The 15,460-nt window shown below is 38.1% G+C and overlaps 1 protein-coding gene across 1 annotated transcript in view; it reads left to right on the top strand.

Annotated features, from left to right (window-relative positions):
- Positions 1-15,460, top strand: part of dner (delta/notch-like EGF repeat containing) — a 258,013-nt gene that overhangs the window by 90,803 nt on the left and 151,750 nt on the right. The window lies entirely within an intron of this gene.

The raw sequence follows: 15,460 nt of genomic DNA, 5'->3' as shown, positions 1-15,460 counted from the left end.
TAAGAACCAAGTCCTCATGCGGCTGTTGCACTGATTTTTTTTTTTCTTATTTTTTCCTAATGACCTTACTTGTTGCTTCAATCAAATACTGCAGTCATGACTTTGTCTTGGGCATACATTTCCAAAGATGCAGATTCAGACAAAATAAAGAACACTCTGCAGAACATATAGGGAAGGTGGCATGTGTTTTACCTGTCTTATGCAGCTGTGATCGCAGGCTTTACTTGTTGGTAGTCCAGACACTACAATGAGCAAGAGATGTGATCAATAGGACTGATTGTATTTGGCAGAAGTGAAAGTTCCAGTATTTCAGAAACAGTTGAGATGCTGGGAATGTTCATACGCCACAGTCTTTCAGAAAATGTAAGTGACAAACATAACAACTTTTAGTGAGCAGAAGTTCTATAATCAAAAACACCTTGTTATTCAGAGAAAGCAGAGGAGAATGAGCAGACTCATTCAAGGAGACAGAAGGGCCACACATGCTCAAATAATAACTCTTTATAACAATCATATTGAGAAAGGCATCTCTGACTGCATGATGCATTGCGCCATAAAGATTATGTTGGGTTTCATCGAGTCAACTATGAACAGGAAGATGAGGCTACAGTGGCCATGTGATCACCTACAATAGGATAATTTGAAGATTGGAAAAATGTCTTACTAGTTTGGTTCAAAATTTAATGAAAACAGCATGAATACATGGATCTATCCTGGCTTGTGTCAATGCTACAGGCTGCTGGTGGTATAGTAATGGTATGTTTATTTGGTGCACATTTGGCCTCATAAACCAATTAAACATTGAATGAATTCCTAAGCATACCTGCACATTAATGCTGACTAGGTGCATACTTTTATGGCTGGAATTCACCCTTTTCAGATCGATACTTTCAGCAGGGTAATGCAACATCTTACAAAGCAAACATCATCTCAATCTGGTTTTACAAACATGACTGTGACTTGAGTTTACTTTACAATGTTTGGGGAGCATTCAAGCAGGAGATTTGAAGCTTGAATGGATACGTGAAAAATCTGGTGGAACTATGAGATGCTGTCAGGTAGGGCAGTGGGACACATCCAGTATACTCGGTGCGTCATGGCTTATTCTATGTGGGATGCAGTAAATGAGTACAAATTATCATGGATTTTTTTTTAAGATGCCAGCATGAGATTCATTTTGCCATTCCTTTCTTTGCCTCTCATAGACCCAAAATGGAAAAAAATTCACATATATACGTCAAACACACTTGCCTCCCCATCCAGACCACTCTCCTGTGCAAATGCATGTGACCCGTCATATAGGTAAGATGTGTATTTTTGTATCTGGGGTGTGAAAGAGTCTGGAGAGACAGAAAGGAGTGAAATGTGAAAGTGAGTTTAGATGATAAAAGAGGATGAATTGTTTCAGAATAAAATAGCACAAAATAACTGAAAAAATACATAACATATCCTGTTTAATGTAATGTGAAGTGACTGTTATTCTGCAGAGTGGTTTGTCACTGTGAAATGACCTGTTGTCACAAACATTATTCACTTTAATTGATGTTGTTTTGAAATGTTCTGTGCAATTACCAGGTTTGAATGACTACTGCTTTGTTAAATTTAACTTGTCAATGTCAATTTATTTATATAGCACATTTAAAGCAACATACTGTAGGAATGCTGTGGCCAAAGTGCTTTACAATAATAGAATAAAAGAAAATATACAAGTAACATAAAATACATCAGTATTACTGAAGGTCACGGAATGCACGTGAATAGAAATGAGTCTTTAATCTTGTTTTGAACAGTTCAATTGTAGACGATTCCTTTATGTGATGAGGTAAAGAGTTCCACAGGCAAGGAGCAGCAGCTGCAGAAGCCCTGTCCCCCTTGGTTTTACACTTGGTACGAGGGACAACAAGAGACAACAGACCAGAAGATCTAAGCACTCTGGATGGCTGGTGTAAAACACACAATTTGGATAAATAGGCAGGAGCAAGCCCATGTAAAGATTTAAAAACTAGCAACAAGATTTTAAAATCAATTCGAAAACTGACGGGCAGCCAGTGTAAAGAAGCTAATATTGGAGAAACAGAATCAGACTTTCTTGCCCCAACCAGAAAGCGAGCGACAGCATTCTGAACCAAATGTAACCTGTGTATCAGGGATTTGCTAATCCCAGAATACAGCGAGTTGCAGTAATCAAGGCGAGAAAAAATAAAAGCATGAGTAGCTTTCTCAAAATCCCTAGAAGATAAAAAAAGGCTTAATCTTACCTAATAGACGAAGCTGGAAAAAGCAACTCTTGACTACAGAATTTACTTGTTTCTCAAAAGACTGTCAAAGATAACACCAAGATTGTGGACTTAAGGTTTGCAAAAGACAGAGAAAGAGCTGAGAAATCCAAGACCACTTTGGGCTTTAACTGATAGACCCACTGTAAGCACCTCCGTTTTATTTTGATTCAGATCAAGAAAATTTTTAGCTATCCAGGATCTTAGTTGTGCAGTTGATTTATTGCAGAGTTACAGACAGGAATATAAACCTGTGTATCATCAGCATAGCAGTGAAAAGAAATGTTACATTTCCTAAAAATAGCTCCAGTAGGGTGAAGGTATATAGAGAATAAAATAGGACCCAAAATAGATCCCTGAGGAACACCATATTTAAGAGGAGCAGTAGATGAAAAAGAGGAATTTAAAGTCACTGAAAAGCGTCTACCAGTTAAATATGACCTGAACCAGATAAGAGCAGCCCCTTTAAGCCCAACAAGATGTTCAAGCCGCAACAGCAATATATCATGATCAATAGTGTCCAAGGCAGCAAACAGGTCAAGGAGTACAAGGACTGCCGTGTCACCTGAGTCAGTAATAATAAAGATGTCATTGAATACTTTCAGGAGGGCTGTTTCAACACCATGAAAGCGCCTAAAGCCAGATTGGTAGATCTCAGATAAATTATTGGAGTTAAGGTGATCAACCAATTGATTATAAATAATTCTTTCTAAAATTTTAGCCAGAAATGGCAATTAGGAAAGTGGACGAAAATTGGCTAAAATTCCAGGACCTAATTCTGCCTTTTTTAGATAGGGATGGACCACAGCATGTTTAACAAATGAAGGCACATATCCCTCACTAATAGAATCATTGATAATGGTTAGTAAAGATGGGCCCAAAACATCAAAGGCTTCCACTACGAGGTGTGGTGGTATTATATCAAGAGGACAGATAGCTGGTTTAAGGGTGTCAATAGTTCTTTTTAACTGTGAAAGTGAGACAAGATCAAAAGATTCCAAGACAATGCCCTGTTTAACAGTAGGAAGTTCATAGCCAGTTTGAACAATGCCACAGCGGATAGTATCAATTTTGCTGACAAAGAATGAAAGAAACTGCTCACATGAATGAACAGTGCTTTTTAATCCCATCACAGAATAAGGGTGAATGGCTGCATTAATTGAACTAAATAAGAAATTAGGATTCTGAGAATGACGGGATACTAAATCAGCAAAGAAATCTTGCTTAGTTTTCTTAACTGCAGCCTGGAAGTTGAATTGAGAAGTCCTAAAAATCTGTTTAGAAACAATCAGACCATCTTTTTTCCAACTCCATTCCGCAGTTCGATAGGCACGGCGCAGCGATCGCATAGTTTCATTTAGCCAGGGAGCAGGTCTTCCCCTTATTGCAGCATGTCTTGAGTGGAGCAAATGAGTCTAAAACAGTTTTACAAGAAGAATTAAATGTTAAGACAGAATCATCGATACCATCATTTTGGACATGCACATCATGACTAGAGAATTTGGTTTTAAAATCTTTTATAATAGAAGAATTCAGAAAGCGAGAGCAGCGTGGGGGACAACTAGTAGTCGGGACATCAACGGTAATATTCAAATCCCTCATTATAGAACAGTGATCAGTGAAAGAAACATTGCATAAATCAATATTATTAACTAAAATATCACGTGTAAGAACGAGATCAAGGGTGTGACTGAGAGAGTGAGTTGGCGTATTAATATGCTGGATAAAATCAAACAGTGATAAAAATCATTAACCAAAGGTTTCGATTGACAACAAACGTGTATGTTAAAATCACCAACAATAAATACTTTGTCATACGAGATGGTAATATCAGTCAGGAGATCAGAGAATTCAGAAATGAAGATATCATTAATTACAGGAGGTTGGTTACAACTTGGTTGTGATTTTCTGCTTGTTTTGGATACAACTTATAAGATTGTTCCAAAAGAAACCAGAAATGAATATAAACAAGAATGGCTTAATGCAGACATACAGTTCCTTAGGGAAGATTTCAAAATACTGAGATATATATTGTGTATCACAAAATAGCCTAAACATATTGCAAAATTATTTATAATCCATATCACCCAGCCCTACTGTCAGGTAAGAAACATTTCTTTAATATTGTTGAATCCATGCCAACAACAATTTCGCTGCTCTGGAGGCAAAAGGTTGTCCTACCCAATAACTAGTGTGGCAGTCAGCTGGTGTCCTTCCCCACGCCTCTACAGGTGAAGGGGAGAGAGTTTATTTAGGGCCTTACCTCCCCTGGAGCACTAGGTGGTAGTCCCCTGGGTTGCAGCGGTGCCTTAGACTCCTACAGGGCTCTATGGGATTTGGAGTTTGGCACAGCCCTGTTGGGTTCCGTGGAGGTGTGTTGCAGCACTTCCACCACACCCGGACTGCTTATGGTCTTATTTGTGAGCAGTGCTTTTTGCCTTGCTTGTCTGTTATAGATTTAAGTCAAATGTCTTACTAATGTATAAATCGTGAACACTAACCCTAACCAAGATAAGAGGCCTGCATCCCCATTTGTTGACATAGGGTTCCTTAGGATGTCATAGACAATTGTATGCTTTTCTCTTAGATTCTGCAATTCCCTGGGATAAAATTGATCTAACAGTAGTACTTTGGAACTGTATGTTTTCTAGCCCTTTGTAGGTAGACTTTTTACAGAAAGTGAACTATTTTGATTTTTTACAAAAAACATCCATCTGGATTCTCTAGAATCTATGCGCTGATGGTTTTATTTTTATGGACAGGGCCAATATTAATCACATTTACATTGAGTGAGATTTGTCTAAATCAGGACTGATAGTTAATTGAAGTATTCAAACAGCTGATCCTAATGATTCCTCTAATTGGGTTGTGTTTCCTAGGATGGCAATACCTTTATCACATTTGGGATTATATGTGAGTTGAGTAAGTGAGTAACTTTTACTTTTCTTACATTATTACTCTTCATTTATTAAATTTAATAATTTATATTTTTGCTTATTGTAAAAGGCACATTGTGGTTGTACTTTCTGCTAATGGTGCTATAGAAAATGAAGATTATGTGATTGGTATAAAACTGGTTGAAACTGGTTGGGGTGAAAACCTTCAGCCACAGGGGAATAGTGAAGTAGGCAAGGATCTCAGACTAAGTTCCAACAGAGACAAAATGGCAGCTGGCTTCCATTCTTAATTTAAATGCAGTTCTTGATATTTTCTGAAACAATAAGAAATACAATACTGGACTGGTATTCCTCAATCCATCAACTTTTGCAACTCTCACCTTTTCTCTCCCAAAACTAATGAAACAGCTGGTTTATTAATAGTATACATCTACAAATCATAACAATCTAGCAAGTCTTCTATTACCTTTCTTTTATTAATATTTCAAATGAACTGGTTGCTGTTAAAAAAAAAACTAACAGTTAAGAACCAAAAATACAGGCTAATTTAATAATAATAATCTCTCTATTATAAAAAAAAATCTTGACACAAGACTATTGCAAAGAGATTTTTTCAAGTCCCGCCCTCCTCTCAACCATTTCAGGTTAACGGGCCCACGGTCCTCTCACCTGTCATTCATGTAAATGCTTTTGTCAGACACTGTTCCTGCGCTCTCAGCTCTTATAAATTTTTACGTTTTCCTCACTTTAAGTTCCAATCAAAGAAGACTTATTATGTTCAAATCTTAATGAAGAATTTCATCCCAAAGGGTTATCAACAGATGAAATGAATACACGGGGCAATCCTAGAACCGAGAAATGATGAAGTCAAACAAGTTTACGCGAAAATTGTCAATCGGATACACGACAAATTGGTTAAATGCATATCAATAGACTATGCTGAAACAGTTGGTGGTGATTTTGCGGAAGATGAAAACATCAACTTACAATATCCTGTAGAATATCTACAACCGTTAACACGAATTACTGTTGAAAGAAGGATGTATCGTAATGTTATTGCGCAATTTATGTCTGAGTGATGTGCTATACAAAAGGACAAGATTAGTTGTATTAAAAATTGGTTGAACAATTCTAAACATATAAAATTTTAACAGGCAACAAGAAAGGTAATGTAGTACATCTTCCGTGGAAAACATTAGACACCAAAAGAGATCTTGATATGTCATTCGTATTAAAATGTTTACAGTTTCCCGTTAGAATACCTTTTGCTATTACAATTCACAAATCGCAGGGAAAAACATTCAAAAAAGTTGGTTTATTTATTAGAGAGAAAGAAATGATATTCACTGACGGGCAGTTATAAATTGCATTGTCACGATGTAACTTCAAACACGGAATCAAAATTCAAAGCGATATTGACGAAAAGTTAATTCCAAATATTATTTTTACTGAATTTTTACAGTAAAGGGGTAAATTTAAAAAGTATTTGCGCGTTAATTTCAAAGTCAAACAGAACGAAAATATATGATGCAATGAATACCTCTAACGCAACATGAAACATAATTTTCTTTCAATTTATTGCGTTTTACTATTTTTTACTATGGTTAATTACTTACTGTAATGTAAAATTATATATTATGCATATGTAACAATTCCCATGTAAATAACAATCTGTTTAAATTGTACATCTGTTTCCCCATATGTGAGCGGCAGAGCCACGAAGTGGTAGTAATAATAATACAGTGATCCCTCGCTATATCGTCCTCCAACTGTAGCGGTTTCACTCCATTGCGGATTTTAAATGTAAGCATATCTATCACAGATTTTTTTCTGGTTCGCGGATTTCTGCAGACAATGGGTCTTTTAATTTATGGTACATGTTTCCTCAGTTGGTTTCCCCAGTTGATTTCATACAAGGGACGCTATTGGCAGATGGCAGAGAAGCTACCCAATCCTCAATGATATACAATATGCTTCCCACGCGGTGCTTCATATACTTGAAAGCCCGAACAGCACGTATTGATTTTTGATTGTTTGCTTTTCTCTGTCTCTCTCTCTCTCTGACATTCTATGCTCCTGACAGTGTGAGTAGAGGGGCTGTTCACATACTGGCCTAGAGGATATGGACACTCCTCTAAAAAATGCTGAAAGACTATCTTCACATTGCTCCCTCCCTTGCAGCTAAAAGAAAAACCTGAACAAATAACATAATTTGTGATATAGAACATGCACAAATTACACAGGGCAGCACGGTGGCACAGTGGGTAGCGCTGCTGCCTCGCAGTACGGAGACCTGGGTTTGCTTTCCGGGTCCTCCCTGCGTGGAGTTTGCATGTTCTCCCCGTGTCTGCGTGGGTTTCCTCCGGGCACTCCGGTTTCCTCCCACAGTCCAAAGACATGCAGGGTTAGGTGCATTGGCGATCCTAAATTGTCTCTAGTGTGTGCTTGGTGTATGGGTGTGCGTGTGTGCACCCTGCGGTTGGCTGGCGCCCCGCCTGGGGTTTGTTTCCTGCCTTGCGCCCTGTGTTGGCTGGGATTGGCTCCAGCAGACCCCATGACTCTGTAGTTAGGATATAGCGGGTTGGATAATGGATGGATGGACAAATTACACAGCGCATCTGGACTGAAAGGTAAACTGAAAGATGGGGCAGAATGTTAGGTTAAGTTAAACACTTTCCTGAACAGATTAGTTTAAATTTTTTTTTTTTTTTTAATGAATGGAGTCAGCTAATTTAATTAATTTAATGAGGTCATTCCAATGTCTGGGCGCTATACAGCTGAAGGCCCTGTCGGTCACCCATAGAGTGAAGGTTAATGTGGGGCACAACAAAATTGCCAGAATCAGAGGACCTTAGCGGGTGGACAGGCACATAGTGATTTAGAAGGTCACTGATGTAGTTTGGCGCAAGGCCATTTAAAGCTTTGTAGGTTATTAATAGAATTTTATATTCAATTCTGTAAGACACAGGGAGCCAGTGGAGGCAAAGCGGGATGGGTGTGATGTGCTTGCTGCTGCTGGTTTGTGTAAGGACTCTTGCAGCAGCGTTTTCAATCAACTGGAGCTGTGATATAAGATTAGAAGTGTTACCTGCCAATAGGGAGTTACAATAATCCATGCAGGATGTGATAAAAGCACGGAGAAGTTTCTCAGTACAGTATTAGAAAATGAGAGGAATGAGCAAACACGGGATATGTTATGGAGGTGGAAGTAAGAACGTTTCTTAATGTGATTTATGTTGGAGGAATAAGAAAGGGAGGAATCAGAAATGACACCAAGATTCCTTGCATTAGAAGAAGGTCTGAAGAGATAACTGTCAACAGTGACTGAGAAGGAGCTCATTTTCTTAACATGCACTTTAGTGCCAATTTGCAGGAGCTCAGTTTTGTTGTAATTTAATTTTAAAGAGTTCGGCTTCATTCGGGTTTTAATTTCACTAATGCAACTTGTGAGGCGAGAAAGCTCTGATGACATTTCTCTTTTAACACTGAAATAGAGTTGTGTACCATCTGCAAAAATGATAACCTAGCCAATAGCTATGAATGATATGATCAAGGAGAAGCATATAGATAGAGAAGAGCAGAGGACCGAGGGCAGAGCCCTGAGGAACTCCTTGTGTGACCAGCGCTGAGCTGGATCTGCTGTTGCCAAGACTAACAAACTCTTGCCTTTCACTCGGATAGGACTTGAACCACTTGACGGTAATGCCAGAGATACCCAGCATGTTCTCTATTCTGGGCAGTAGAATGTCATATCTGAATGTGTTAAAAGCTGCACAGTGTTCTAGCAAGATGAATATGCTGGTTTGCCCAGAGTTTGCTGCAATAACCAAATCATCAGTTACCTGAAGCAGAGCAGTTTCACAACTGTGCTGTGCCCAGAAACCAGACTGAAAGGGTACCATGAAATTTTTAGAAGTTAAGTATTTGGTGAGTTGGAAGGCTACAACATGCTCACGAACTTTTCACAGAAATGTTAAGTGCGGAATAGGCCAAGAATTGTTAAGACTGTCAACATCAAGACTATATTTGTTTTAACAGTGGGATTGCAGAAGCAATTTTAAAATTGGCTGGCACAAAGAAATGTTCAACTGACATATTTGTTGTTTTATAAAAGTCAGGATTATAACATAAAGACAGGATTTAAGAAGTGTGGTGGGGTTTGGGTCCAATGCACAGGGCAGTGGGCCTTATCTTACAAAGGAGGTCATTGACAAATGCAGATGTAACAGGTGAAAATTTAGCAAAAGGCCTGGATGGAATAGGAAGACAGGTAAAGATATAAATGGACGATGGATTTGTGTTAGTTGAATTATTTAGATTTTTTATTTTATTATGGAAAAAGTGGAGGAATTTTTTACAGACTTCATTGGAGGAGGTAATAGGGCCAGATACAGGTAGAAGTAGTTTATTAACTGCAGAGAACAAAACCCTTGGGTTATCAGGGCCACTTTCAATTATTCTGCCATAATGCATGTTCTTGGCTACAGTTAGTGCATCCCTGTAAGCACTAGGATGGCCAAAGAAAGCCTGAATATGCATAGTGAGGACATGTCTTATGTGACATTCACTCAAGGCATCAGCCAGCTGCTTTCATAGACAGTAGTACTGGAAGCTTACAGGAAACCTTGTTTTTTAAAGGAAATGTTTTATCTACTGCTGAAAGTAGGGCTGGGTTGTAATAGTCAACAAGACTATCTAGTGTTGCTACAATAGGGGAAGACTGAAAAAGATCAGCAAGGACAGAGGGAAAGATATTTTTAGTTAATTGCAGTAAGACCTTTTATAGCATTTAGCAACTTTCTAAATTTTGTAGTACAGTATACCATAGTAGAAGTTGCACTTACGGTAATTTCTGAGATTGCATGGCAAGATCTAATTAAATAAGAAGTTAAGTTAAATCCAGCGATTGAATTCAAATTAATTAATTAGCTCGATCAATAGCAACAAACCACTGCAGTCATCCAAGACTGAAATGAAGATCCACTGCTCTCAAGAATTAAGTGTATTGTACATTGACATACACTGTAAATTGGCTAAGCCTAGAATACTTAAATTCAAAAAGGGAAGAAAAAATCTAAAGGGCTGTGCTTGTTTCTTTAATCTGTTAGCGTTTTTATTAAAATAATGCACATGAACAGGTTGCAGATTTTGTGCATGAGGGGCATCATGTCCTGTTTCTGTTTATATAGGGCATACTTGTTTTGAATAACAAGTATATTTCTATTTATGGCTGCACATAAGTGATTCATACCATAAGGTCTGCTGCTTTACTAGGGCTCAGCGTGTGTCCTTCAGGTAATTTGAAAATGGCGTGCTGTAATATACCTTAATACAAGGTAAATGTGGGAAAAAATAATGTTAAAAAGAAGACTGGAACAATGACAGCGTCAATTATTCTGTGTTTGTTGGAAAAAAATTTAAAATGCTACTAAGGGTCCAAACAACATTGTCTTATGCTATTTAGTGGTGCATTAAAAGAATTGAGTTTATTTAACCTCAAAGGAAGGGCACAGCTGTACTCTGCTCGCAGCTCTCCATTAAACCTCATTTGTCTGCATTCAGAGAGGATGTATAATGTCAGTGAATCTAGCCAACATGCTGAGACACCCATTTGAGACTGTGCAGTCATGCTTATTTACATTCTGTCATACCTTGCAAATGTATTTAACATTGTCAATCATGTAGAGTTTATACTCTTATAGACTTTAGTATGTAGCCAATAAAAGGTGTCATTTGCTTGGCTTTTCTCTACATTCATAATGGCTAACACGGTACAACACCATAGTACTACAGACTTTAGTATGAAAGAGATAAAACAGGATTGGTAATTTAATGCATTGTCTATTCTTCCATTTGCCCATCAGACCTGTCTAATCCGATTCAGGAATGCTGGGTCCCAGAGGTTTTTCCAGCAGCATCAGGCACAAAGCATAAACCAGGACTAGACTAGGCCCTGTTCTATTGCATGTGTCCTTTCACACACACACACATACACCCACACAATGAGACACACACTTACCTTTAAATCATTCCTACATAGCCATTTTGAAGTCAGAATTTAACTTAACCTGCACATCTATGAAATATAGGAGAAAAACTGGAGTACCTTAAGAACCACCTATGCAGATGTAGGAAGAATGTGCATATTACACATAGGCAGTGAATATTCTAGGATCAGAACCCTGTGTCTTGGAGATATGAGGCAGGAGCACTGACCACTTTGCCACAATAAATAAATTGTAATGCATACATGCATTCTCAAACCTGTGTAGTTCTTTTTATAGTCATAGTGTGATGTAACCTATATTGACAACTTTGGAGAAGAAACACTCACATTCACCCTGGCCAATTTAGAAGCACCAGTGAATATAACACATACACTATGACTCTGGCATGTGGGGGTGATATTGGGGCACAATGGAAGAAACCCCAATGATGCCATGAGAATGTGCAAACTCTACATAGCCAATGAGTGAACACAGAATGTGTATTTTGTATTGTGGTTGTATTAAAGAAGAGTAAATGATGTAGGCTCTTTGTATAATGTACAATATTGGTGTTGTCTATTAATTTTAACCCACATCTCTGATATAGAATCTTGTGCTAGTGGAACCTACCTTCTTTGGGTTGAAATTTTTAAGAGATGTTCGGTTCCACCAGCTGAAATACAGAGTATACTCAGCTTTAAATTCTGTACCTGGTCATTATCGGCGTAGAGTATGAACATTCTCCCCAGCTCTGTTTGTGTTTTACTTCGGGTACTCTGGTTTTTGCTTTAACATGCCCAGAGGTGTACGGTTTAGGTTAATTGGCGACTCTGAATTGGTCATATGAGCATGGCTATGTGGTGATGGACTGGTGCCTGGTCAATGGCTGATTCCTATATACTGCTTAGAGTGATCCTGTTCTTTGAGATTTGGATTTAAAGAGGTTATTATATGTTATGTAGTCTTTAAAGGTCATTACAGTGGCACATACAGCATGAATTGTTACAACCGGATGTAGATGTATTGTGGTGTGTCAGAATTAAATGGTCTGCCTGACAAACCACTGTAACAGCTGTAAAGTGTGGGTTTCACTTTTCTTTTCATGGTGGCATAATATCAGAAGCATACAGTCAACTTGTGATGTTGAGTGCAACCACACAGACCTCAGGTAACACATGAGTTTGCACAATAACATGACATTGCATGACAAAATACCATCTTTTTCTTATTTATATTTGCATATAGATTTTCCACTTGGATTCTGCTTGTAGCTATACTTCATGTTGCGAAAGTCTTCCTCTGCATGTAAATAAAGAGGGTCAAGTTGTGGTAAACAATGTATGTCTGCCCAGTTTTCTCATAGAATGAACAAAATCTTATCACTCATAAGAGGCATGGCGGCATTGTGGTAGCACTGAAGCCTCTCAGTAAGCGGACCGAGATTAGCTTCTTTGGTGTTTCCGGCATGAAGCTTGCATGTTCTTCCTTTGTCCACATGGATCCCTCTGGGTACTCCAGTTTCCACCCACAGTTCAAAGACATGCAGGTTAGGTGAATTGGTGTTGCTAATTTGGCCCTCGAGTGTGTGTGTGTGTGTGTGTGTGTTCATCCTTTGATGGACTGTCTCACCATTCAAGGATTGTTCCTACCTTGTACTTGATGCTTGCTGGGATGGGACCCAGCTGCCCTGCATCCCTGGCCTGGATACGCTGGTTAGGAAGATGAATGGATAGATACACAGAAACACCTCTTTGAACTTCGGCCAGTAGTGTGAAATGTTTTGCAGAAAACGTGTTGAAGGGCTAAAAAAAATACATTTCTGTCATTCTGAGTATCATGTCATCGTAAATGAGATTCATACTACAAAACACAGCAAGTATCAGCATTGCAATGCTGCTCTGGCATAAAAAAGTAGTTCTGACTATAGTAAATGTTCATAAATATATAATTTATTTATCAATATCTTATTTAAAATTATAAGCTGCTGAAGCACAGAGAGCTGTTGTGTCCATTCATCCATCTTTTAAATCTGTTTGCTTCATTACAGAGTTGAAGGAGATAGAGTTTGCTTTGGTATAATTTAGCAAAAAGCAAAAATTAAATGTGCTCTGCCAGTCAAACCATCGCATGTGTCTCTGCCTTAAATTACCATTGGTCTAATTTAGTGTCACCTGGTATGGTACTCTAATAAGAAAATATTTAGAATGTCACGTGAAAATCAAAGTTAAGAGGGCAGCACATGTAAATGCCACATAGGCATTTGAGTTGAATCTACTGTAGGTCAGAGGAACTGTCAGACAGCAGTGTGCCATCTAAAGTCACAAGGACTTCTGTAATGATCTGCAAATCTGAGGCAGTGTTTGTCACCAGGTAGTATATCATAATTTTGGTGTGTATCTTATTAGACTTGCTTACATGTGTAAATTGTGGGCATTTCTTGGACTGAGGTTATTTACATTCACACTGTTTGTTAATACTCCGTCCTGGTCAGTGATGCACAAGTTCATTTTATCTTAACACCTGCTTAATCTGATATCAAATTTCATTGATTACAACCTCACCTAAAACACACAAATAAAGAAGTTTATTCAGCATGCTAGATGTAATAAATTAAGGTGAAAGGTTCATATTTTATTTTAATTACATACAACCCGTCAATGTCTCTTCTTCTTCTTTTAGCTGCTCCAGTTAGGGGTCGCCACAGCGGATCATCTTCTTCCATATCTTTCTGTCCTCTGTATCTTGTTCTGTTACACCCATCATCTGCATATCCTCTCTCACCACATTTATAAACCTTCACTTATGCCTTCTTCTTTTCCTCTTCCCTGACAGCTCAATCCTTAGCATCCTTTTCCCAATATACTCAGCAGTTCTCCTCTCCACATGTCCAAACCAATACAATCTCGCCTCTCTGACTTTGTCTCCCATCCGTTCCATCTGAGCCGACCCTCTAATGTACTCATTTCTAATCCTGTCCATCCTCGTCACACCCAATGCAAATCTTAATTAACATCTTTAACTCTGCCACCTCCAGCTCTGTCTCCTACTGTCTGTTCAGTGCCACCGTCTCCAACCCATATAACATAACTGGTCTCACTACCGTCCTGTAGACCTTCACTTTTACTCTTGCTGATTTATACTAAACAGTCAAAATCAAATGTTATTATGATTTTTAATTCTTTAAGTGCAGACCCTGATAGGTTCAGTGCACTTTGTTCACATTTTGAATACAGAGACATCATCAGTCAGCAATAGTGCACATCAGGTGGTTCAGCCCAATAAAGACCCTCATTCTGCTTTAACTGCAGTCGGCAACAGAGAGCCTAGTAGAAAGTATAGTTGAGCATAAAGCAGGACAGCCACCCAATGGCTTACAGTACAATTAAATGCCTAGTTTCGAGAATATACTTCAATTAACTGTTCATATCATCCTCTAGTTATTCAATGACTTTTTATTCTTCCAAAATGTCAGTATGTTCCTGATTAAATCAGTTTTTCTGCAAACTAAGTTGCCATATCTCAGAGGTGTCTGCCAGTAAGCATGCTGAAGTGCAAGTCATTTAAGCTCTAAATTTAGCAGCCGTGGCATTAACCTGAATTCAGGGGGGTGCAGTGCGGCTTCACCATAAGGGTCACAGATGTAAACCCCATGATGACTTTGTGTTTGCTCATAACTGAAATTTCAGATACCTACATTTTTGTTAAGTCTTGTTTTAGTGGATGATTATGTTTTTTTTTTTACTAAAGGTACCATATTATTGAGTGAGAATATTTATTATTTAAGAACATGCCATGCTTGCACCCCCATGTTTCTAAAACTGAACTGTATTTTATACTTTATTAAGGATTACTGTACCCTGATAGCCAATCATTATCACATGGAGTTTTTTATTTACAGTATTTCAGTAGGATTTCAATGAAGACCTTATAATTCATGCTCCTTAAGTTTCAAACCCCAGATTCATTCTTTATTGTGTTTTGGTGGTGCAGATGTCATTGGTTAAGTTTTGACAAAACATTAGAGGAGCTAAATTTAAAAGAACAATGCAGTATTAAAGATTCTTTGCAACCTCTCATTTAGAGTTTCTTTGTTACCCACTTAAGACAGCTGGTGTTATTTATCAAATGATTAACAGAAAGATCTGGAATATACAAAATATATCAATGCTGATAAAAATAAAATATTTAGCTTAAACATATTAAAATTAGATATGGAGACCTGTTAGAAGTGCTGCAGTAGTCAGACAATTCATTTTCTTGATTCAACACAGCATGTATGGACAAGATCAAAGATACGCAG

This window comes from Polypterus senegalus, chromosome 1 (assembly GCF_016835505.1).
Source record: "Polypterus senegalus isolate Bchr_013 chromosome 1, ASM1683550v1, whole genome shotgun sequence".
Lineage (NCBI taxonomy): Eukaryota > Metazoa > Chordata > Cladistia > Polypteriformes > Polypteridae > Polypterus > Polypterus senegalus.
This window is presented reverse-complemented; position numbering and strand designations above follow the sequence as displayed.